The sequence below is a fragment of the Mycteria americana genome, chromosome 1 (assembly GCF_035582795.1).
Source record: "Mycteria americana isolate JAX WOST 10 ecotype Jacksonville Zoo and Gardens chromosome 1, USCA_MyAme_1.0, whole genome shotgun sequence".
NCBI lineage: Eukaryota > Metazoa > Chordata > Aves > Ciconiiformes > Ciconiidae > Mycteria > Mycteria americana.
The window spans coordinates 216921357-216944696 of NC_134365.1; the positions used below are offsets into that span (position 1 = coordinate 216921357).

At 37.0% G+C, this 23340-nt stretch overlaps 1 long non-coding RNA gene across 1 annotated transcript; it reads right to left on the reverse strand.

Moving 5' to 3' along the window:
- Window positions 1–2645: 2645 nt before the first annotated feature.
- On the reverse strand, window positions 2646–17859 carry LOC142405040 (uncharacterized). The gene is made up of 3 exons (XR_012774039.1): window positions 17747–17859; window positions 12844–12933; window positions 2646–2738 (listed from the first exon to the last, which is right to left on the reverse strand). It is a non-coding gene; the product is annotated as an uncharacterized LOC142405040 (long non-coding RNA).
- Window positions 17860–23340: the final 5481 nt, after the last annotated feature.

A 23340-nucleotide genomic window follows, 5' to 3' on the forward strand; every position in this document is an offset into this window, starting at 1 on the left:
GCTTACTTGCTGGCTGGGGTTAAACCACAGTATCTTTCCTAAGAAAAATAGCCTTACAAGCAATATTTCCAAAGTATGTGTGTCCTTTGTACATGAAATTACTTTTAGTGCAAAATGTATTTTATGCAAATAGCATTTCAACCACTTGCTACCATTAATCAAATTGAGATGTCAATATAAAGGAGTCACATGCCGTGTAAGTATATGACTGCTGCTCCAACAGTTGCTAGTTGCTGATGTCTGCTGACACACAGCACGAGCTGTGCAGGCTTACAGCTATCCATGCTTTCATGGCTTTTCACAGCGCCCCATGCTCAGACATCCCTGGCCTTCTGCTTTCTTTCAGGCTTGTAAAGTCAGCTTCACCTCCAAGCAGCTCCGTGGGTTGGAGAGGTCCTGGGTCTTTCAGGAAAAGAGCAGGCATCATTGTAACGGCATTAAAGGAAATAGAAATTGTTTCCTTTGAGCGACAAATTATACCAGCATTAAGCAACAATTACTGTAATGAAAATTATTGAAACAGCAAGGTATCAGACAAGCTGCGTACATCTGGTCTGTTCATCTGCTTCTTTGGAGAGTGCTTCATGGACAGAGACTAGCACAGTGGTTTTTGTCATATTTTACTAGAAGGAAAGCAGAGGATGCTGTTCTCCCTCATAAGGTTTAATTTTAGCTTCTTGAAGGAAAAAACTCATCAAGTATAAACACATCCTTGTTTTTCTCTAAGTACAGGCTAAGCATCTTCATGTTGTAATTGCAGCAGATATAACTAAGGTTAGAATGAGAAAATCTAGGTACTGCAAGAATAAGTCTTTAATCATTTAGTAGTTGAGAGTGTGTTAGGAAGTCCCATGTTGCTAAAAGATGCCATCTTGTAAATGAGATGTAAATTGGAGGTCCTGACTGTTTGTGATCATTAAAAATTATATGAAGAATAGTGGTGATTAACTCTAATGTCCTGCCAAATTCTGGTGTGAATAATTATTTTTTTCCAAATGGAGAAATTCCCCTTAGAACTGAAGTCAGATTATTCATCATTCCTGTCCTAATGTTTGGTAGTGTAAATTGCTAGCTTTCACTCCTTAAATTAATGCAAGTTAGCGGTTATCGAGTCGTATAAAAGCCTTGTTTCTACAGTCAGCTGGCTAAACAGGCAGTTGGAATATTCTTTGTGCATTTGGCTGAAGGAGTTTAATACCTTACAGTCTTTCCAGCCAAACTGCAATGCTGGACAACGCAAATATTCTTAGTCTGCTTCTATGCTCTAGTTTCCACTGTTGAAGGTAGTTGGCAGTAACTGGATTTGGACCAGGACTGATTAAATAGTACTTGCATGAACACACCCATGCAGTTTGGTTGGAAAGCGGGAACCTGTCTGACAGACGCTGATGAACAGCACGGCTTGGTGACATCTTGCATTGTATCCAAAATGGTTATGTGATTATGCCTTAGGGAAATCTTCAGGGGTAATAATACCTGGCTGAAAAATGCAGGGAAAAAAGAAAGACCAAAAACTTCTAGTACATTTAGTTGATTAATTATCAGACTGCAGATAGCATTTTTGTTTCACATCTTAGATTAAGTAGTTGAGCCCAGACATGACTGGCTTTTGTTTTGAAACTGTTTCTGATGAAAAAGAGAGAGACCTATGTATTTCCCATTGAGGCTTCTTTTGCTTTTCATCTCCTAATGATTTTCCCTTGTCCAAGACTGGCTTAAACTGAAATGTCATCCTATCACTGTCAAAGTCACTATTTGAGCCAAGAGCCTGACTGTCTCTGACCCGCTCTGAATTTTCTAATATTACCTCCAGGTTAATTCCGAAGTCTTAAATATGTGCTTGAAAATAGTTCCCTGATTAAATACTCTTCTAAATATCAGATATTTATGAATTTGAAGGTTAAGATGTAATCCACATTCAACTTAATCTAATTTAAACTACATGGAGTATAACACCTAGGGGCAGACAAAACCATGTCTGTCCACCACAGGCTAAATTGTGGCATATGTCTTGTAGAAAACTAGAACAAAAAGCAATGATAGGCAACAAATGCACAAGACTTATGATTCATATGTTCACGATTAGGTATGACCTTTGGCCAAGATAACATCCATCTGTCATTTACACAGCCTGTATGTTTTAATCCAGTTTCTATAATCTCTATATTCCTTTTAGGAACATAATTCACCTGACTTCAATAATTCTGGGAAAAGCCAAGGCCAACGCTTTCCTGATAACCTGATCTAAGTATTTTCACTGCTAGAAAAATTGCATCTTTTAACTATTGACCCTCGTTACAGTTTTGTCAGCAAGACTGAAAGACCTGTCACCAGTATCAGATATCTTTTTTAACAGTAACACTATGCAATGACTGATTCACTTCCTACCTTAATAAGACATACTCCTGAAATTTCACTTTCTAACTGGTTTTTTTCCAATTCCTGAATCGCTTTTTGTGGCTCTCCTTTGACTTCTTCATAACACTGATGTATTCATCTTCCAGGGATTGGAAGATTTGGCAGATTTTATTTTCTGGTTTTTAGTCAGCAGCTTTGTAAAACCCTTTGTGGACATTGAAAACTCGCATGGGCATGCATAAGAGAGCATTCAAAGAAATTTCTTACCTCATGTAACATCCCTTCCTGCAAAATGTAACTTTCAGTGTACAGACTGTTTACTTTGACTGATAATTTAATGTCCTTCACACTGTAATTCAAGAAATGGACCTTGAATCTCTCTGGACGAAGGACAAAAGGAAAAAGAAAATATTTGTTTCTTTAGATGAAAGAGTCTTTTACTACTAAGCTTGGGAGCTGTAATGCAGCATCTTTTCAGTTAAAACTTTAATACCTGGCTGTTCACGTAAAGCTTTCTAAAAATGCGTGATGGTCTAGCATGACCTTGATGTCCACTCCCATAATTTTTCATTCCACACTTATGCCGTTCCTCCCTCTGTCTCAGAGCTGTCTTTCGCCTCACCTTTGGAGGCAGATGTGCTGCCCTCAAGCAGTGCCGCACCAGGTCCGCAACTGCGGGGTCAATTGCTCTGATTGTTACCAGATTGGACCAAATAGAAAATGCATAGTACTTCAGTTATCCTTAATTAAAATAAGCAGTATGTATGCTCTGTTCCAGATGAGACAACGTGATGAAAAAAAGCAGCAGGTAATCATTATGAAGCAGGTAAACAAGGCGTTGCTAGAGCTGCAAAGAAAATAGCAGAAACTCTTAGGGATAATACATTAGCCCTAGGGAGCGGGAAAGAGGAAAGTGCAAAGTGATGTTTGTTCAGGAGCCAATTAGTAAGATAGAACTTTATTTTTTTCCTACCTTTCACATAGCCATAAACGTTTAAATATGTGTCAGGAGTTTAAAACTCTAGTTAAAAGTCAGAATTCTGACCCAGGTAAATAGCAATCCAGACATAAAACAAGAAAGATCAACATAGTGACAATCAAAAAAGCAATTATAGTAACTCAGAGTCATTTTGCATGTCCTGATGAGCAAATGACCAAGTGTTGAAGAGCAGGTTGGATAGAGGGTTACGATTAGGGCTTCAAAGTCTTGCTGGTGGCCAGCTGCAAGTGGCAGTCCTTAGGGGCTGATATTGGTCTGCCACTCATCATCAGTGACCTAGGCCACGGGACAGAAACCAGTCTCAGCAAGCTCATGGACAACATCAAATTGGGGAGAATAGTTAATACACTGGAGGGCAGGGCTGCTATTCAGAGGGATCTTGACAAGCTTTAGGAATGGGCAGAAACCTCATGAAGTTTAACAAAAGTAAATGTGAATTTTTGTACCTGGGATGGAGTTAACCCCATATAATATAGGCTGGGGGACTACTGGCTAGAAAGCAGCTCTACTAAAATGTCCTGAAGATTCTGCTTGACAACAAACTGAATACAAGTCACACTGGGCCCTTGGTGATGAAGGCTAACTCCACAGTGGTCTGTATTAGCAGAAGTACAGCCAGCTGGTTGCAGGAAATTATTATTTTTATCTGTTTGATACTTGTGAGGTTGCATCTGGAGTACTGCCTGTGTTGGGGCTTCCCAGCAGAACAGATTGACAAACTGGTGCAAGTCCAGTTGGCTGGAGGGCGGGAGTACGTGATGTACAAGGAGTGGCTGAGGGAGCTGGGTTTGTTCAGTATGAAAAACAAGAAATAATTCAGAACTGAAGTGTAAAAGGCCCTGAGCAACTCCATCTAACCCTGAAGTTAGCCCTGCTTTGAGCAAAGGTTGGAATAGTTGACATTATAGTTTGCTACCAATCTAAACTGATGTTATTCTACCTAATTCAGGTACACCTTGTTCAAACGGCATTCTCAAAGTTGCGAATTAAAGGCTTTGTTGCTGCTTTTGCCATCAGTATTTAATTCAGGTGTGGAAATAAGCTAAGAAATAAGCACTTATGTGCTGTCAGTAATAAAATAGCCAGTCCTGTCCTGACATTTTAGAAACCTTGGTATTTGTATTTGAGCAAGTGAATATGGGAAGACATCATTCTCTAGACAGTGATAACTGAAGAGCAAAACTATGAAGTATGTCTTGAGTAGGAGAAATATTCTGTAAACTTCTTTGTGTCTGATATTTCTTGTTTAATTCTGTTTTCTGAAAACCTTTAGATGATAGGGAAGGTATAAATCAGCAGACTCTGGACATATATACCTACTATGAGGAAATGATAGTGATCTTTGACTAATTGTCAATAGCTAATATTTCAGTATGGTCCAAAAGATGAACAGAATTGTAGGAATTATCATAATCAAAGTATGTATGGACAGCAAACTGTCAGTGGGGACATGAAGGTAAAGAGCAGCAGCTAGAGAGAAAGGTAGGAGAGAAGCAAGAAGGAAGAATGTACCATTTGACAAGCACAGAGAAGGAGACTGTTGAATCTAATGGAGTGTTACACAAAAAATTGTTTTCATCGCTGCATGCTACAGAATGCACTGAGAGTTTAGGTGGGAAATAAATTGCAGGAATTACACTTTTGATCTGGGTGGTATAACTTTAGCCAGAGGGTCTGGAATGGAGGTCACAGAAATGAAATTGCTACTTTGCAGCTGTTTTGTTTTGTTTTGTTTTGTTTTAAAAAATCCCAACAACAACCACAAAAAAACCCCAAAACCCAAACACCAAAAAAACCTCAAACAAACCACCAGTGCTTTTCCAGCGATTCACATGCGCAATTGGTCTCAGTGCATAAAACATGTCTGTGTTTGTCTTCATTAGGATTGTGTAACAAAGCATGGATGGCTCGAGACATTCGGGGTCAGGCCTTCCCTCCACTGATCTTTGGCGGAGGTCTTCTCATGAATTAGACTGGTGTGTGTTAAGATCTCCTTTTTCTAAAGTAATGCTGCTATATAGAGAGGGACTGGGTCTCTGCTGCACATTCCTGTCTCCTGCCTGATCTGCGTCAATACCTATGTCCTTTGATACTGGCTTGACCATGACCAGACCAGTCAAATGGCTGTCACCATACTGTGGTGCCTCCTGTTTCTTCCATGTGCTTGTCTCTAAATGTACAACTGATATATATATAAAATTCCAGCTGCCCTTGTTTACCTTCAAAGTTGTAATTTATATATCTTTTCCCTACATATCCATCACAATCATCTCTTCATGCTTCTTTTTTTCTCTGCCAATTACACCAGGCTTTTCTCTTTCTTTGATGTCCATATAAATGGGTGTTCTCAGCCCCTCTAAAGCCTATTTGCTTGTTAACATGGACTTCAGAAATTAATTTCCATCAGCCTGTATGGATAGTTAGTCACTATGGCATATGTTAAAACCCCTAATCATTCTTGTTTCTAGTAAAAGGCCAGACCACATGGAGATTTTTCCTGAAGAGCTTTATTTCGTACAGTTACAAGAGAGATCTTTGACAACTATTACTGACTTTGTTTCTCCTCATCCCCATCAGTGGCTCAGCAACACACAACAGTAGGTTTTCTCCGCACCAGCTGTTTGGGGACTTACAAAAGTGGGTAAACCAGACTGCTCGCATATGTTTCGGAGCTGATTCCTTCCTATTTAACCTCCCAGCTAGAAAATTAGTAAACACAGCTTCATCCTTTAAGTTGCCAAGCACTTTGCATTTTGGATCAACAGTTGCAAAGTCTTTGAGGACTGTAACATTTGTTTCCTTGGCATCTCTGTTATATATGCAACTATCTGTAGCACTTAAATTATCAATGCATTCTCAAAAACATGTGTGTGTCTAATTTATTCCAATGACAACAATAGGGTTTAAGGAAAAATATTTTAGAAATTTTTAGGAGGTTGAGTTCATATTGGACAAACATTATGGTTCTTCCTGGGGACTTTGGTTGCAGATGAAAGCTAATATCTTAATTTTGCCTTCAAGAATATTTTTAAAAGATACAGCTTTTAAAGATAGTTGCTAAAGTGATGGCTGTTATTGATGATTTGTACTGTATTAATCCTGATTTATTTCAGTCAAGGTATGGTGTTATTGCAGTTGAACTATAAGTGGATATATGATGTTTTACCTCACTTGTTTTTGAAATTTTGTTTTTCTTCATTTCCAGTGTGAAATATTTAAGAACTTTTTTTTTTTTTTGGGGGGGGGGGGGACACTAAAGAGCAGAATACCTTCCTAGTAACCTCTTGTCCACAACCCTTGCCTAGGATATCAGAAATACAGTCTATCAAATTTATATCAGGGAATACAACAGCTTTGTAAATCTCCTTCTTACTGGTGCAAAATTACTAAATTATTGGGAAACTAGGATGTTATTCTCTGGCTTTCCTTTTTAACAGAAATTCCAGCGTAGCCAGAGAAAATCTCAGATGAAAAAAAGTTTAAACCAAAAAGGATAAAAATGCAATTGTGAAATGTTAGTTTTGATGATCAAAGTTTCCTAAAGGAAGCGTTGGTTGTAAAGCATTTCCAACCAGCTTCTACAAGGAACTCAACAAAGAAATACCAAATGGTTGACCTGTGCCCAAAACCACCTGTGGTTTCTAAGGCTCAGTCGTGTGGACAAGTTAACACAAATGCACAAGTACCATTGTAGTTATCTTAATAATTATTCCATTATACCAGTAAAGAAGTTTTTTTTTTATTTTTTCTGAGGGACACAGGACCACTTTGCTGAGAGAATGTGGGAGAAGATCCTACCAAAAAAAAAAAAGTATTTTGAATGAATATAAAGAATTGCGAAACTAGCACTGAATTATTGTTGTGTGGCAACCACTTCAAAAATTCCCAGATAACAGAGTACAAAAGCACATGCCATGTTGCAGTTTGTCTCAGTGACATGAAGACTGGAAAGCTGTTTGTACTGTTAACCAATCGCCATCACCAATCTGCAATACGTCGCAGTGTTTATGACTGCTCAGTGTGTTTCCCAGCTTTCAGAAATGCAGCAAGAGAACATCTATTCCACCAAAAGCAGCATAAAAACATTTTTTGAATCATGTCAAACACACTTTATGTGGGGGAAATTTGGAAGGCCAGCTGAAAGCCTGTACAATGCATAAGACCCATTAAAAGCTCTTAAAGACTTAAGTGGAATTTAAAAAGCTCACAGGCCTTGTGAGTGAATTTTGACATTAAAGAGCCAATTATGAACTCAGTACTGCTCCCACTGAAGTCATTGGCAATGCTGGCATTCCTGTTACTTAACATTTCTTTTTAACTTAGTAATTCAAACAATTAACTGCCTAGTTGCCTAGGGAGAATAAATATAATTAAAATGGTGCAGCTTTTCATTATTGTTGTCTGCACAAATTAGTAATCTTAAAGAATTTATCTAGCAAGGGAAAAATGGTTGACTTAGAAAACAGTTAAAAGAGACCATTATTTTTCTAATTTAAATTGCTATTATTAGGAACAAGGAGAAAAAAAACCCTATAACTTTTGACTATGAAGTATTTATTCTCTAATGAGTTAAAAGGGATAGACATGAAATTATATGAATATTTTAGGCATTAATGGAAAATAGAGATAGCTTAGATAATAAGACATTGGAAATTATGGATCTTATGCTGGGTTGTCTATAATCTGAGAAAATATATAGGAAGCAGCTGATAAAGCAAGTGGTTTTTGGATTACATACATGAATTGGTAATTCTTCATTCAAGAAAAATAACCATACATCACTGGCTGATCACTATCAACATGCAATGCAGTATATTTTAAGCAGTCCTTTAATAATCAATTATTTAAAACTCTTAAATGACACAGAACAGCAAGGTAAAATTAACAGATAATTTAATATATTTCAATAATTTGCATGATAATAACAAATAAACCTCCAAGAAAAGCACAGTATCTAGAAGGGAAAAATGCCATAAAAAGGCATCTGAGAAGCCATATATCAGATTTCTTAGGGCAGTAAAAGATTATGAACTAGATTGCTAACTGAAAAAAAGAGCATTCCTCATATTTTTTTTAATTAATAGCTACTGGCTACTGAAATACATAGGAAAATGAACTGGGTGATTCTTTGATTTGGACCATCAAGCTCATGCATAAGAAGAACCCATGTTCTTCTCATTCTTAGGATTTTCAAAGGAATCTGGAATATAAAAATTTAGCAGAAAAGTACTGTGAAATTATTGAAAGGGTATTCAAAGGGTTATAACATTGCTATCTAAATGCACTGTTTGTTACTTAGGAAGTGGCCTATGGGTGAGGTCAGACCTATGGGTGAGGTCAGACTGGTACGTCTGTTGTTGGAAGCAATATGACCCCATGGTATACCTAAATTTATAGTGTAGATTACCAAATCTACTAACTAATGGTGCAACCTGAAAAATAACTTGAGTATTTAATTGTCATATTTGGAACTATTTATTTACATGCCATCTATCTATTGTTGAATTGTAATATTAAATTAATTGTAACAATGCAATTAAAATTATTTTTATTTGTAAATTATATAACAATTCCTTAACATATCCTGTAATTTTGTGCATATTTTCATAGCATCTATCTCAGATGAGTGGTAGAGGTAGTGATTGGGAAAAGGAAATAATTACTGTTCTTCTGTGGATGGGAAACGTAGAGAAAATCCTGAAAAGTTTATAGGCATCCAGTTGGTTCACTGGTTGACAGGCACACAAGTACTTGGAAAAATATGGAGCTAAATGAAATGCCCATAGACTGAATGAATCCAAGTCTGCTCAATAAACTCTGCTAGCAATAGGAACTTACTCAGTTCGATATTTTGATGTGTCCTGACCTTTACTCAAATTGGCTTATGTTCCTGTGTGCATAAATCTGCAGGAGAAATGACTGATTGCTGATGCTGGACTGGTGGAAAGTTATTATTGCTTCTCTTTCTGCATACAGACCTCTCTAGAATGATTAGAAATGAAAGTTAAACTGGCTTTCTTCTCGACAGCACTCTGGAAGCGCAAGATGTAGATAATTCCCGCTGGTTTTAAAGTGATTATTCCTGTTTTAGATGCAAGGAGGATCAGATGTAATGTCTTCTATTCTTAATGGAAATCATGGATTTTAGTGAGCCTGTGCAATCTTCCCTGATACAAATTTCCTGCTTGATAGCTGGACCTATGTTTTATTTATTGTTTATCTGCCTGGCCACAAGGCATTTTCTAGTCTTGTATCTATTGAAGAAAACCAGCATCCATCAAACATCTACGCCAGTTTATTAAATTTACAATCCTGACTCCCACTTTGGAAAATTATGCAGTATCTTAGTGCAATTGGTACTAACTGGTAATCAGAGAGCCCTTTTAATTAGCTCTAAGTATGGCTTTTCATAGCGTATTACTCCTGTAACCAAGGTCATTTAAACTGTAATTTCTTGAGCAGCATAAATCAGGAGCATACATTTAAAAAAGAAAAACAAGCTGAATCTATAATCAAAAGTAACGTTCGGCGGCTACTGTTGGCTTCTTATCCATTAATTAAGGGAGGCTTTCTGTTGGATTATAACACAAGTCGGTTTTTCTAGATGGTTCATTAAAGGCCAGATTTTATTACATATTACATGCTTTATGCTTTTCACACAAACTTATTATATTGCTCAGAGAAGGTGATCTTTTAAAGCACATTAGACTAATGTTCCTGAAACTCCATCTAATGTAAGTTTTATTGAATTGCTGTAACTAAAAAGGTCACCTAATGATTTGTTCAGATAATGGATTTAGTGAAAGGAAAACAAAACGAATGGGTTATTGTAGTAACTCTGACCTTGAGATACAGTTATAGTTACTGAGATTTATGAATTTAGCTACAAATGAAGAAACTAAAAAATATTGGTAATACTACCGCCAGTTTTTAACAGCGGGTGTAATGCAAAGCAAGTGAAAAATATATTTGTTCCAGTCTTGTGAGGTGCATTATATACAGTAATAGCTAATACCCTGTAGCAGCTCAGCAATATTTTTTTTTTAAGGTCACTATAGAAACTTGCCATAAATTTACATTTCATAAAGTAACTTCTTGTTCAGACAACTGGTCTTGACTTTTGCTCGCTTGCTTTTGTTCTCTCCCTCTTTTCTTTCTGTATAAAAATGAGGACAATTGTACATCTCCACCAAGCACATGAACTGAGTAGATAGATAATCATATCTAAAGACTGTAAAGTGCTCAAATGCTACAGCAATGAGGCAGGACAATATAAAAAAAAGGTGACTTGCTCTGCTTCAGTGTGAAGTGGGTGAGTTGCTTAACTCCCTCATTGTCCCTTCTTCCAAAAAGTAGGTAACACACCTCAGTTTTGTCTTGCGTATCTTGATAAAGGCTCTTTAGCAAGAGAAGCTTTGTACCATCTGTGATAGAAAATGAAACATAGGACATCACTGTTTTCGAAAGTGGCCCCTGGGCTCTATTCATGAATACTGTGAATAATCAATGAGTAAACATGTTAATATTACCAGAATATAGGCTACTGACTTTACATAAGTAAAGGAGATTATTTTAAAGGAATCTTTTTGTTTTCCTAAACCTGAATGGGAGGGTATGGTAGAGAGTACAGAGAGATAAGAAAGACTTCCCACTGGTTCTGCTAGTAATGCCTAAGGAATCTCGTAAGAACTCTCCTCTGTGTGGCTTTCCTGGAGGAACCTCTGCTATCAGCAGCTTTCATTTTCTCAAGAGTGGAATTATAAAGGAGAAATTTTGAACAACTTTGGGGAAAAAAACCAACAACCAGCAATAACTTTAAGAATTAAAAAGGAAAATCATCAACATTTCCATAGTCCCATTTTTACTGTGTTTATGAAACTGGGGACAGGAAAGTTACTTCCAGTCTTCACACTAAACTTTTCCTTGATTGGCAATGCAATGTACTCGAGATGTATAAAAGGAAACAATGGATAGAAGACGATGCTGCACAAGGTGGAACTGGAATTTAGTTGTACACATTTACAAGTGACTGTCATAGGGCACTAAAAAAAAGTGTTGAGATAGGTGCTAAATTCTCTCAGTCTCACTGTTTTTAAATCAAGAATGGATGCCTTTCTGGTATAATGACTTTGCTAAACACAATTCATGGGGCTCCGTACCAGCTTACTGGGTGAAACTGTGGCGTTTAGACATCATGGTTTAATGGTCTTTTTCAGACTTAGAATTTATGAATCCTTTAGGACAGTCATTTATTGTTTAAGTACTCCCTTGAAAGACTACGTGTTAAAGAGATACATTATTACACCTGTGCGTTGATAAGGTAGGGGCCGTCTTCTGAGCGAGGACAGCTGATCAGTGATGTTGAACACATTTCATAGCTTACTTTTTAAACATACAAAACTGGCTTTATATAGAAATAGAAAATACTTTTTTTTTTTTGCTCATTTTTTGTTAATCAAGAAGTAATAGCTACAGATACAGAGATAATGAGGAGGCTTATCAATTACAGCAGCTAGAGAGAAAACAACAGTTGAGTGTAGTTACGGAGCTGCCCAAAGACTTAATTCTTAAAACTGCAACACTAAAGATTGGCAAAAGCTGCCTGGCTTTCTCTCGGGTTTTTCAACTTCAAACAGCTATTTGGCAGATAGGTACCTTCAGCATAAATTCACGATACACCTGTGCTTTTCCTGCTGAAAGGGCTCACTGCCTTGACTTGGACCTGTAACAAGGGAACCATGTGGAGCTCGCTTCAGGGTCGGGCCCTAAAGAACCCTGAGGGCAAAGGCTTTTCTTTAACAGACTAATTTCATTTGTTCTTCAGATCCCTGCAGCCTCATGTTTCCTTGCAAACAGTTGCCGTTAAGGAAATGGGATGCAGCATTAGGTTTTGTTCTAACTGTGCTGGGATAGATGTGATTTTCTATTGGCAGTAAACTTGGTCAGTGCTGCAACGCTGCACATCGGTGCCTGTCCCCAGCTCACGTACTGGAAACAGTTGAGCCAAGGAAGCAATGAGTAACACATGGGCTAATTTGCTTTGCTTCTCAAAAATTACCCCATGGTCTTCTCTGGGTGCTTACGGCCAGACTGCTCTGGTACCTGAGACAGCTTGTTTAAAGCAAGCTCACATCTTCCTGTGCTACGCTGCATCTTTAGTCGAAACATGCCTCAGGCCGCCTGTTCCCCCCAGTTCCTCCCCTGCTCTTTCCTAGAAGACTGCAAAGTTTTCAGGGTGAAAATTTTTCTCTTGTTTTAGGGCTGTAAACTGGTTATGTACAGACATTTCAGCAAAAACCTCCAGCTACCATTATGATAATGAAGAGGAGGATGATTAGGCCAATAAAAATAAATAATCCTCTTACAGAAAGAAAAAGATGAGTATATATATTTCACGGTGTGGGGAAAATATCAAAAGGGACCAATTATTTTCTATTTCTTACAATAAAATCAGCAAGCTCCAGAGACAGTGCATGAGGGCTTACAGAGTAAGGCAAATCTTGGGATCCTCAGGGCCCTGTGGTGAGTTACCCACCCCTGGAAACAAGGATATAGTACACCCAGAACTGGCAAACCTATGAGAAAAACATAAAATATCAATTAGACATATATCCCAAACCATCAGCCAAGGGAAAAAAAAAAAAAAAAAAATCAAAGCCATCAAAGCAGCAAACACATCTGTTTAAAAGTTTCTACAGCCATAAGAAGCAACCTCCAGAAATCCCCAGTTGGAAAATTGATGTAACTCAGAGAAAAAACACTACATGAACCAGGCCTTACTGCTGAGTAAACATTTTCTTATTAAGCTATTTGTATCTTTCCCTTGAACGCTTGTAAAAGAGGAAGGAAAAAGTTGTAAGCAACACTTCCATTGGTAAGATAACATCGCTGCTTCAAGGCACAAACGCAGATTTAGTGCATCAAAAAACTAATGAAACAACCAGCAAAGGGATGAAAATTCAATATGAAGCTCTATTTCAAGTCCTTTAAAAATGTTTTTGATAATGAGCGTTACTTCTGCTGAAGAGGCTGTCATGAAAAATATAAAAGTGCCTGCTGTAGGATCATAGTTGATTACTGAATAAAGGGCTGCAAAAAAGAAATGTGACCATGTTTCTGAGGATAAAAAACCAGAGTATTTTTTTGTGGGGAAAAAATAAATAAACGTAAGACGGTAGCAAACTTTCTGTAGTCTGTATCTATTTGTGTCTGCTGCCTTGCAGGAGATGCGACTGCTCTTCTAGATTGGGAAACGTGGTAGAGAGATCCCCAAAGTGGGGACAGATCTGTATAAGCCCAAGGTAAGAAATGTGTATTTAAGGATCAGGTAGTCTGGCTCTGAAAGTGCCTATTTCTCCCTAGTGAAAGTGAAGGAGGCCCAGGTGATTAACCCAAATGCAGGTGTCTTCTCTGAGGACATCAAAAGCGAAGTGAGATAAATCGCACTGTATGCATCATAGCACATTGCAGAAGTGGCTGTTACATCTGCTCCGTGGCAACTGGGGGCTGCTGCCACTCCATTATCAGCCCCGGTGGCAGGGGGACAATTTCTTCCCACTTACCAGTTCAATGGAGAAGGAGAAGGGAATCTCTGCTTGGAGATATGTGCCTACAAATATTTGCATACGAACACATAAGCAAAGCTATAAGTGAGATTTGATCAGATGTGACATGTTGACTTAAGAAAATCTGAATTTCTGTGTTCTTAGACTCTTGTGTCGTGCCTTGATAAGGTGCTGTTTCTTAATGGTATGTCAGAATATGTTATTTTGCTTTTTTCCTCCACTCTGTTGTTTACATAAGCTATTCCTTATGAGCTCGTAGGTGCTAAGCAGAAGTGTTTTCTTGCATCAGATCAGGTATTTTATCATACCTGCTGTGAACAGCTGATTTTCACTTCGCATTTCCTCATTCTTGCTGTAGCCCTCAAACCTCCTCAATTTAAAAATATGCTACTCCTGTATTAGTAAATGCAAATAACATACTTTTTATCATTTCCTTCTTTTACACCTTTCTAGCTGGGATGTTTCTAGGCCAATATTTTGATTTGAAGAACAAGGTCTGCTGATGATTAAATGAATCACATCAAAACCTGCAATATGCTTCAAAAGGCTGAAAAAACCACTGTCTATTCATACATTCTATCATACATCATACATTCAATGCAATATCTGGGTTTGGTCACATGCATCCCTACACTATATAACTTTCACTTATAAATGGAGACTTAATGCAAAATTTTCTTGAATGCCACTTTGGTTATTGGCTGTATATGGATCTCAGGTGTCTGAGAAATAGCTTTTGCTTTACTCAGGTCCAGTTTTGTCAAAACAGTCATACTGAAGGTATATGTATTACCTTCTTGGATGTGGCAAAATGTTGGAAGCCAGTCCCTATAGCTATACGGGCCTCTCCTGAGGGCTGCTGGGTGGTGGCACAGCCACAGCTGCCTACTCCGGTGCCCTGTGAAGCAGCTTAGTGGCATGGGACTGAGGTTATGCATGAGTAGCCTGATTTAATCGGCATCATTTTTGACCTGTATCTTTGGAAACCGACTGAGGTTTTAGCAAAATTCACAGCTAGACACGTTTTTTCCCCCCTCTGAAATCCGAGGTTTGTTTTTGTTAAACAGTTTATCATTATTCCTAATTAGCTAGTAATGGGCTGCCAATTACTTATGTATATTAGAAGTAATATGCTGAAACCCTCCTTTTACTTATTATGCATTGATACATTTGCATTTTAGTTTTACATATGTGTTCTTCTATAGCACTGAGAGCCTACAATAGGCTTATATCAGGATCATTGACTGTCTGATTAGTAATAATTACATATTCTGTTCAGCGGAGATGATTATTCAGTCTTAATTCTAACACCAAATAACTGTTATAGTGGAATAGCCATGTCCCTTGCTGACAAATGGACCAGGACTTCCTCACTTTTCCTGCATGGTTTTATGAGCACATCTATTGCACTATCCTTAGGAAAATGCCTGCAATTTATTTTCATTGAGACACTTAATGCTCCCTTACAAACACATGGTAGAACATGGAAGGAAAGTGAGATCTGTGTATTTTGAGGTCGAATCAATCATGTCTTATTAACCATATAAATGTTAGGGGTCTTGTCTAAGCCAGTCATGAGGTCAGTTAAGTGAGACAGGATTGTTCAGACAGTACTTCATTAATCTTAGTTTTCTATTTTAGGATTGAATGAATCTGGACGTGGTTGTCTCTCTCCATTGCTTATAGAAAGAAATTAGAAGTCTGATTTAGACTAAGAGCCTAAGTTTTATGTGATGAAAGGTAGGGGAAACGAATCCCAGCCCTGTGGTCTTCCAATTGCCAGAGGAAAATCTCTGGATTACATATTTTAAGAAGTGAATGACTACTTGGAGCTTTCCCACCATCACCAAAATTTCTTGGAATTTCAGAATAACCAAATGAACAGATCATGTATTCTTATGTCTGCATAGCAATGTGCTGGAGAAGTGATCTGAAAACATCAATAATCAGTTTATGCAGAAAAAAGCTGCCTATGCAAAAATAATTGTACTTCCTTACCGTTGTTCTTTGTTCTGTAAACTGAATGAGGCTCAGGTAGTGTAATTAAGGACTTTCATAATATGTATGCACAAGAAGACTGATTCAAGGTTGTATTGGCAAACTGAAATACAGCATATTCTAACTGTAAAATCCCAGCTTCTCAATTTAAATGTTTCTTATGTGTGGCTAATTAACTTAAGATGTGGTGCTGCTGATACAACAATGCAAATTTTGAAGCAGAACTAGTACTGCTGCATGACTCTCATGCACCATTTGGGGTTGGTGTTGTACTCCTGCCTTTTCAACAGACTCTCTCGCACATGGCAGACTCCCCCAGAATATCCTTCTTCGTGATTTATTAATCTTAAGTCTGCTCACTCCAGCCAGCCGGCTGTTTCCCTGTCATTGCAATGGGTCAAAAGCAACTTCCTCTATTTGGCCCTTCTTCATAACACATTTTTGATGTGGCTACTGTTTTACTTATTTTATCTAACTTGTGTGTCATCAATATATAACTCAATCCTAAATCTTATTTGGTTTTAACAGAGACTATTTTAGTAATTGTAAATTTACAGGAAGAACGTGGTTTTAATCATTCTTGGTGAAATGCCAGCGTTTGCTTTTGCACAGGAAGGTGAAAGAGGTGGCAAAGTTTGACTTGAATATCTCAGTAATGCTTATGGTATATTGGGAAAATATGTCTGTATGAATAGGCAAGGTAACAGTTACTACTAACAGCTAAATGTGAGACACAAAACAGAAGCTGAAAGGAAAGGCAAAATGGTGGGAATTCACATCTTGTTCCTTCTGAGTTGCATTTAATAATAATAATAACAATCACAAGGTACTTCAGAAACAACCCTTTCCATGGGCTTACCAGGTACTCGCCTAAAAACAGACACTTCGTGACCTAACAGCAGGAAATAATTCTCCCAGTCAAAATAATTTCTATTTCTTAGCCCTAATTACATTCATAATAGATGAAAAGAGTCAGAGACAGAAAACAGTTTGGGCATTTAGGCCACTTCTTGGGGAACGAGACTGTTCCATAAAACCTTATTTTGCTTTTTTCTGCCCTGCTTTCGAAAATTCCACGTGGCTGATCAGCTGCCTTTTGGGAAATATCCCACAACATAAACCAGCTGTCCATCAACACTATTTACTTTTCTTAATTTTTGTGTAAGTTCTCTCTTTTTGCCTTTCATGCCTCCATTCAAAGCTGTTCTGTTGTATTAGACGGTTCTCTCCTCTGATGCTACTCCTACCCCATTAGTTTCAGTGTGTGGTTAGCCATGCTGAAAACAAGTAGTAGTTTTCTTTGTAAATCACTACGTAGTGGGGGTAAAAATGGAGAGAATTGCTTGGTGTGAGTTGCAGAGAAATTCAGACTCGTAACGACACACATCCACAGCCATCTCATAAGCAGATGCAGCTTCAGAGCAGGTTTTGAAATCAAAACATAATGGATAGTAGGAATAAACCAAACAGCAACATAAAAACCTCCTCAGGCTGATGTCGTCCTTAAATATAGTGTCTCTGATCCTGATTAGAATAAGCCATCACTAGTAACAATTAATCATAGTTTAGCTCTTAGGTTGTTAAGTAGCCAGAGAAAACTTATTATTTACATGAATTTGCTATGTTTATCTGTCTGTTTTTATGATGTGATCGGCTTGTTTGAAGGAAAGAATTTGTGAAGAGCTTGAAAACATACAGTTTAAGTAGATATTTTTTTGACATCCTTATCCCATAGAGCCTCCTACTAGAAATGCAATCTAATTCATTAAAGTTCTGAACCACAGAAGCATAAAATGATGTTGGAATAAAATCCCATAGTACTTACCAGTGTTTGTGAATGACTAATGCCGTTAGGAATATTTCCCGTCATTATCTGCTTGTGAAGGAGATTGAGTGGGATTTCTTCAGATAAGGTATTAAACCTCGCTACATAGAGTACAGCCTGATGCAGTGAGTTGTATTAAAGGAAAACAGCTGAGATTACATTGTGTGGAGTGCCATTTTTTGCTGTTGTCACTGTTTAAAATATCATAATGATTCTAGTGACAGTTGCCTAGCCCCCCCCCCATATACAGAGCATTTCATCTTCTCATTTAACAGCCTTTATACTCTGAAATAATAGGTTTGAAGAAGCTTATTTGACCATTGTGTTTAGAAATAATTGACATTTTAGTCTGATAACATTTAGAATCTTCACTGGCCTCATTAATTTTGTTTCAGTTAATTTAAATATTTCAATGCAGCCTAAAGCCATGTTGAGTTTAGCTGTGATTTCTTATCTGACACATCAATTTTTGTTAAGCTGATCAGTTTTTTAATAGAAGATCTTCTGATAAAACAGAGAAACAGCTTGATTCTCTCCGGGATGTCTGTGCATTACTAATGCACTAATGCCCACCAACTTTTTGGAATCTTATTTTTATTATTATTATAATACTTCATTTTCCAATGAAGAGAGTTACCAGAGTCTCAACAGCTTTGTGGAGAGTTGGATGATGCCTATAGAGATGGGAATGAGAGATTAGACCGAGTAGCTTTGCATATATCCTATGAGCCAGGAATGTCTCACTCTGTTACTATAAACACTTACTATTTTTTGGTCAGAATTTAATTATGACCAAATATGCCATCTTTCAGAGGAGAGTTAAACATCTAGTTTTCATGTTTTGTGATCACTGAATACAGTATGACATTCAGTAAAATATCCTGGCTCCTCATTTATGGCAAAATTCCATCTACAGTAAAAATATCTTTTTCCTAAAGAACCTGCAGTTTAAATATTGTTTATTTTTCCTAAGAAGACAACTTGGGTCTTCAATTTTTAAAGTAAGTGGGAATTTTTTAATAAACTTTTGTATCAATTTAGTGACTTTCAATTTTTAACCCTTGAGTCGATTTACTTTTTTGTAATTAATTTCTGAGTTTAAAATTAAAAAATGTGCTGCAACATTTCTACTCAGATGGTCTAGTTTCAATATATTTTCAAATGGTTAAAGTAAGCTTCAAGTCAGATGTTAAATTTTTGGACTTTTTTTAAGATAAACAGCTCATATTGGCTAATGTGTATTTATGTAATTATATGTAAACCAATATCTGCCCATATATAAATGAATACATACCTATATAAATATAAATGAATGCATATATTTATGCATGCATGCGCGTCTATGGATTTCTCTCTTTACATGCCAGTGTGTTCCGGTGTATGGCATCGAGGAACAAATTCAAGTGGTCTTTATGTTCATGATAGTCCTGCTGAACGCTTTGGTATGGAACAAGACCGAAACAGTTTGTGTTTAATATCTTTTTGTTTAATTTGCCTGATAAATAAAAGCAGGCATTACATACAATCAAGGACTTCACAAAGAGTAGAACTTGAATCAAGATACCTGACTTGCCCCACATGTCCTATGATTATAGGAAATTAGTCAACTATCATTATAATATCTCACAGAAATTTAAGAAATCTCATTTTGGGTAGTTTAGTGTAGTTTCATAATAGATTATGTATAGCTTATATCTTTTAAACACACCTATAGAAAAGAAAAAACTGCAAAAGCATGAATATCTGCAGTAATACTTGCTCTTGGATGCCCTTCTGGTGTAAATCTGTGTCATCACGGAGGACTCAGGAAGCTGCTCTAACGTGCTGGAGGTGACTCCACTGACCTGAGGCATCTGATTCACTGGAACTCTCCTCTGACTCCTGCCTTGCTGTATAAAGCAACTGAGACAAATCTCTTTGCTTCCTCTTTCCCCAGGCTCCAAGCGCTGTTAAGAAAACTGGCGTTAAAATATTACTGATAGATTGGTAAGTCCTCTTGTTTTAAGTTATTATAGTTTAATATTTTCAACTTGTTATGTTTGACTGTTTATTTTTCTTGGATTGCTCTTTTAATACCACCATAATATTCAATTTAATTCAAGCATGAATTCAATTCAATGTAATATCAGCATAACATTCAATCACGGTTTCAAAAGCAAATCTTTGCCCTTGCAAATGAGTGTCCACACTAGAGGAAAATGGTTTAGCTTTTACCTTCTTCCTTTGCAACATAACTCGGTTTTAGGTCAATTGAACATGTCTCCGAACATGTTGGAAATGAGGCTGCATAACTTCTCTCAGCGGTACAGTTCATCCGTCATTCCTAAAACTCATACTCTGTACTGGCAGAAATATATGTGGTGTCAGCACTATGGTACATACACAGAATGCCAAATCTGATGGGTTTTAGAGATGCTGTTGAGGTGTCAGGGTGTTTTTCAGGACCAGGTTGTCTTCCATCCAAGTCAAAGGAAAGCTTTCTGTCCACTTCGGTGGTAGCTGGGTCATTCTGTTTTAAAGTTGACACAAAATTTGCTGAGTCTTAATGTATTTATTTGTTATACTGGAACTATTCCTATTATCTCCAATAGAAATTTTCTACTGGAGTTAACACTGAGGGATTTAGCCACTTATCACTATATTGTTTTTACTGTGTTTTATTGTATGTTGATGTAATGGAAAGTAAAATATAAACCATCAAATCGTTATCTTATTATTTGACAGAAACAATTTTTAAAAAGCCTAGCAAATGAAATAATTAACAATAAATGAGCAACTGCACAGGTATTCACCAGGTTGTTTCTGCAGTTTAATATACAATACTGCATGTTACCATACCAGGGTACAAAAATAGTTATTTTAAGCTGCTCTTGCACCTATAACTTGAGGTATCTGTCATCACAAGATGTTAATTCAAAAGATTTAACATGCTATATAAAGAGAGGCCATCAAATCAGCTTGCCTATGGATTCTTGACAAAATATTTGCATACAATAACATTATGTGACTTTGCTGTGAAAAATGTACTCTGTAGTAAGTGAATGTCAGAGAAACAAAACAGGTGCAATGTGCTATTCAAATAATATGGATCTACTTCTATGAAATTGCCTCAATTAGGGAGCATTTTTATTTGAAATTTCTATTGTTTTATTTGTCTTTTTAGAGCTCTTTTCTTAGTGAAATAATTGATGAAGCCAGTCAACCAAATCAAAGGAATAAAATTATATGCATGTTAAAAAATAGACTAACGCAAAAAAGGAAGGTAACACAGGTGGTTCTATTAAAACACATACATGAAATGCCATCATGAAGATGCTGGTTTTAACCTTTTTTCTATTAAGTTCAACATCTGTACAAAATAAGATTGCAATCTTAAACTCATATTGAGAAATGATTATGTTCATATCAAATTATTAAATGATAACAAGAATAGGTCCTCAGCATCCATTTTAAAATGCATTGTTCGTTCTGTTTTCCTAAAAGGGAATCATTATGATTGAACTGTATCACATAGTTGAATTGAATATTTTTTTCTTACATTGTGTACAGAGCTAGAGCTGGCAAACTTTCTCCCTTGTGGCAGCCCCAGGTTAGCAGAATTCTATTTTATATGCTGAGGAAATGTCACAGTTCATTTTGGGGAAATCGTACCACTGACCAGAAATCAAACCAAGCAGTGAATAATGTAGTGTTATTGGCTTGGTCTCTGCCGCTCTAGCCTTCACTGTGTCCGCTTCCACTTTATAGGCAGGTACTGGGTCCCAGTGCAGCTGTGGTACCTTTATATGAGGAAGCTATTCCCCTGGAAAACAGCTTACAATAGACTTTAGGAAGGAACAGAAAACATTGCCAAAACCAGAATAAGAAAGTTCCTTTGAAAAAGTGGTATTTAGATAAGGACAGTAAGCCTTACATCTTGCTATCTAGTTGAACAGCATCTGGGACACGATTAGGGAGGTGTCCAAAGCTAGATGCCACAGATGATCTCCCTTAACATTGATTTCATCCAGCATAATTTAGAGAAATCTGTGGCAGTGCATCATCCCAATTCTACAATCTCTACACAAGCACTTGCTGTCAAACTGGATTTTGTGCTCCATCTGTATTACTAAACCAGAAAGGGCTCGGGCTGTGGCATACGCTTTGTTGTGCATTGTGCGCTCCCAACAAATGTCCACCACTGGTGGTCTGAAGAATATCACAAACCACAGGCTGCTCTCAGCTGGAAGGATGGTAGAAATCATGCTATTTTATAAAAGAAGAGAATTCAGCTGCATGAAGTGTGCTGCGGGGCTTGCCCTCTATAGTGGAGAATGGCCCTTGGTACATTGCATTTACTGGTGGAGATGTACCCATAGGTATGGACTTAGATAAAGGGTCAGGTACAGGTTCTAGCCCTTGCTGTGTCTCACATTTTTGTTGTAGCTGTACTCAAGTAGTTTTAATGGTATAATTCTCTTAAATAATGTTGTAGTGCTCCTGCCAATAATTTTTGTGTAACTAGGTAACCATTTCAGCTTTTATCCCATTAGTATTTGTAGAGTTGCTTTATGCTTGTTCTGCTCATTTCAGCTCTTGAACTAAAAAAAGGCTATTCCATATAATAAGTTAAGCCTTGATTCATCTCAGCTAACATGGAAATCCTAAGTAAGGAGTAAGCCCTTTTCTTAGCTAGTGGTGTTTAGAGAAGCATCTCCAGAGGACAATTCATTCCACCTCTGATGTGAATTGCTCACTGGAGTTGTCTCTCCCTCCCTGCTGATACCTCAGATAAATAGATTATCTTTTAAATAGATTATCTTTTAAATAGGTTATATTTTAAATATATGTTTAAATAGGTTATGCACCGAGTACTTCATTCTATTAGAACTGCTCATAAACAGGACGTGGTGATTTGATATTTTTAATCATGTCAGTATATTCATACACTTTTGGTTTCTCTTAGTTTCTGTTTGAACATTATCAGCTTTGTACATCTTCCTTTAGGCATTTGTAAGTTCATGTTGGAACAGAAATTTGCACTGTCTCTCAAAATAGATTGACTTTCATGAATTATATTTATTTGCTCATTTTCTGTAAAGGTTTAGTGATCGTGTTCTCTTCAGATGGCTTAACCTCTGCAAAGCAATTTTGAATATCATACTATAGCAATTCACCATATGTAAGCTGAAAAGAGTAAAATTAAAGTTTTGGATACATCACTGATAGCATTTCAGCTTAAAATATTAGAAAATAGTTGCATAAAAAGAAAACACCAAGATTTGAAACTATTTCTACTGTGAGACTTAGGACTTTTCTAGCCTCTGTGATATTTTTCAGAAACAGAGGGAATTACTTTTGTGATCATGATGAGTTCTAGTTTTCTAGTATTAAACTTGGACCATCCAAGTCCAGTTGTCTGTTTGGTTTTGACTTATTTTCATCCTATATATTTCATCACTAAAATACATTCTACCTCTCTGTCTATTACTAACATTTGCAAATCATTTGTTAAGCTTTTGTCCCTTCAGCAAATGCTTTGAACAGTTTCATTGCTAACAGTTCAAAACAATAAAATTTTAGGATAGGTAATTCCTGGATGACTAAATAGAAAC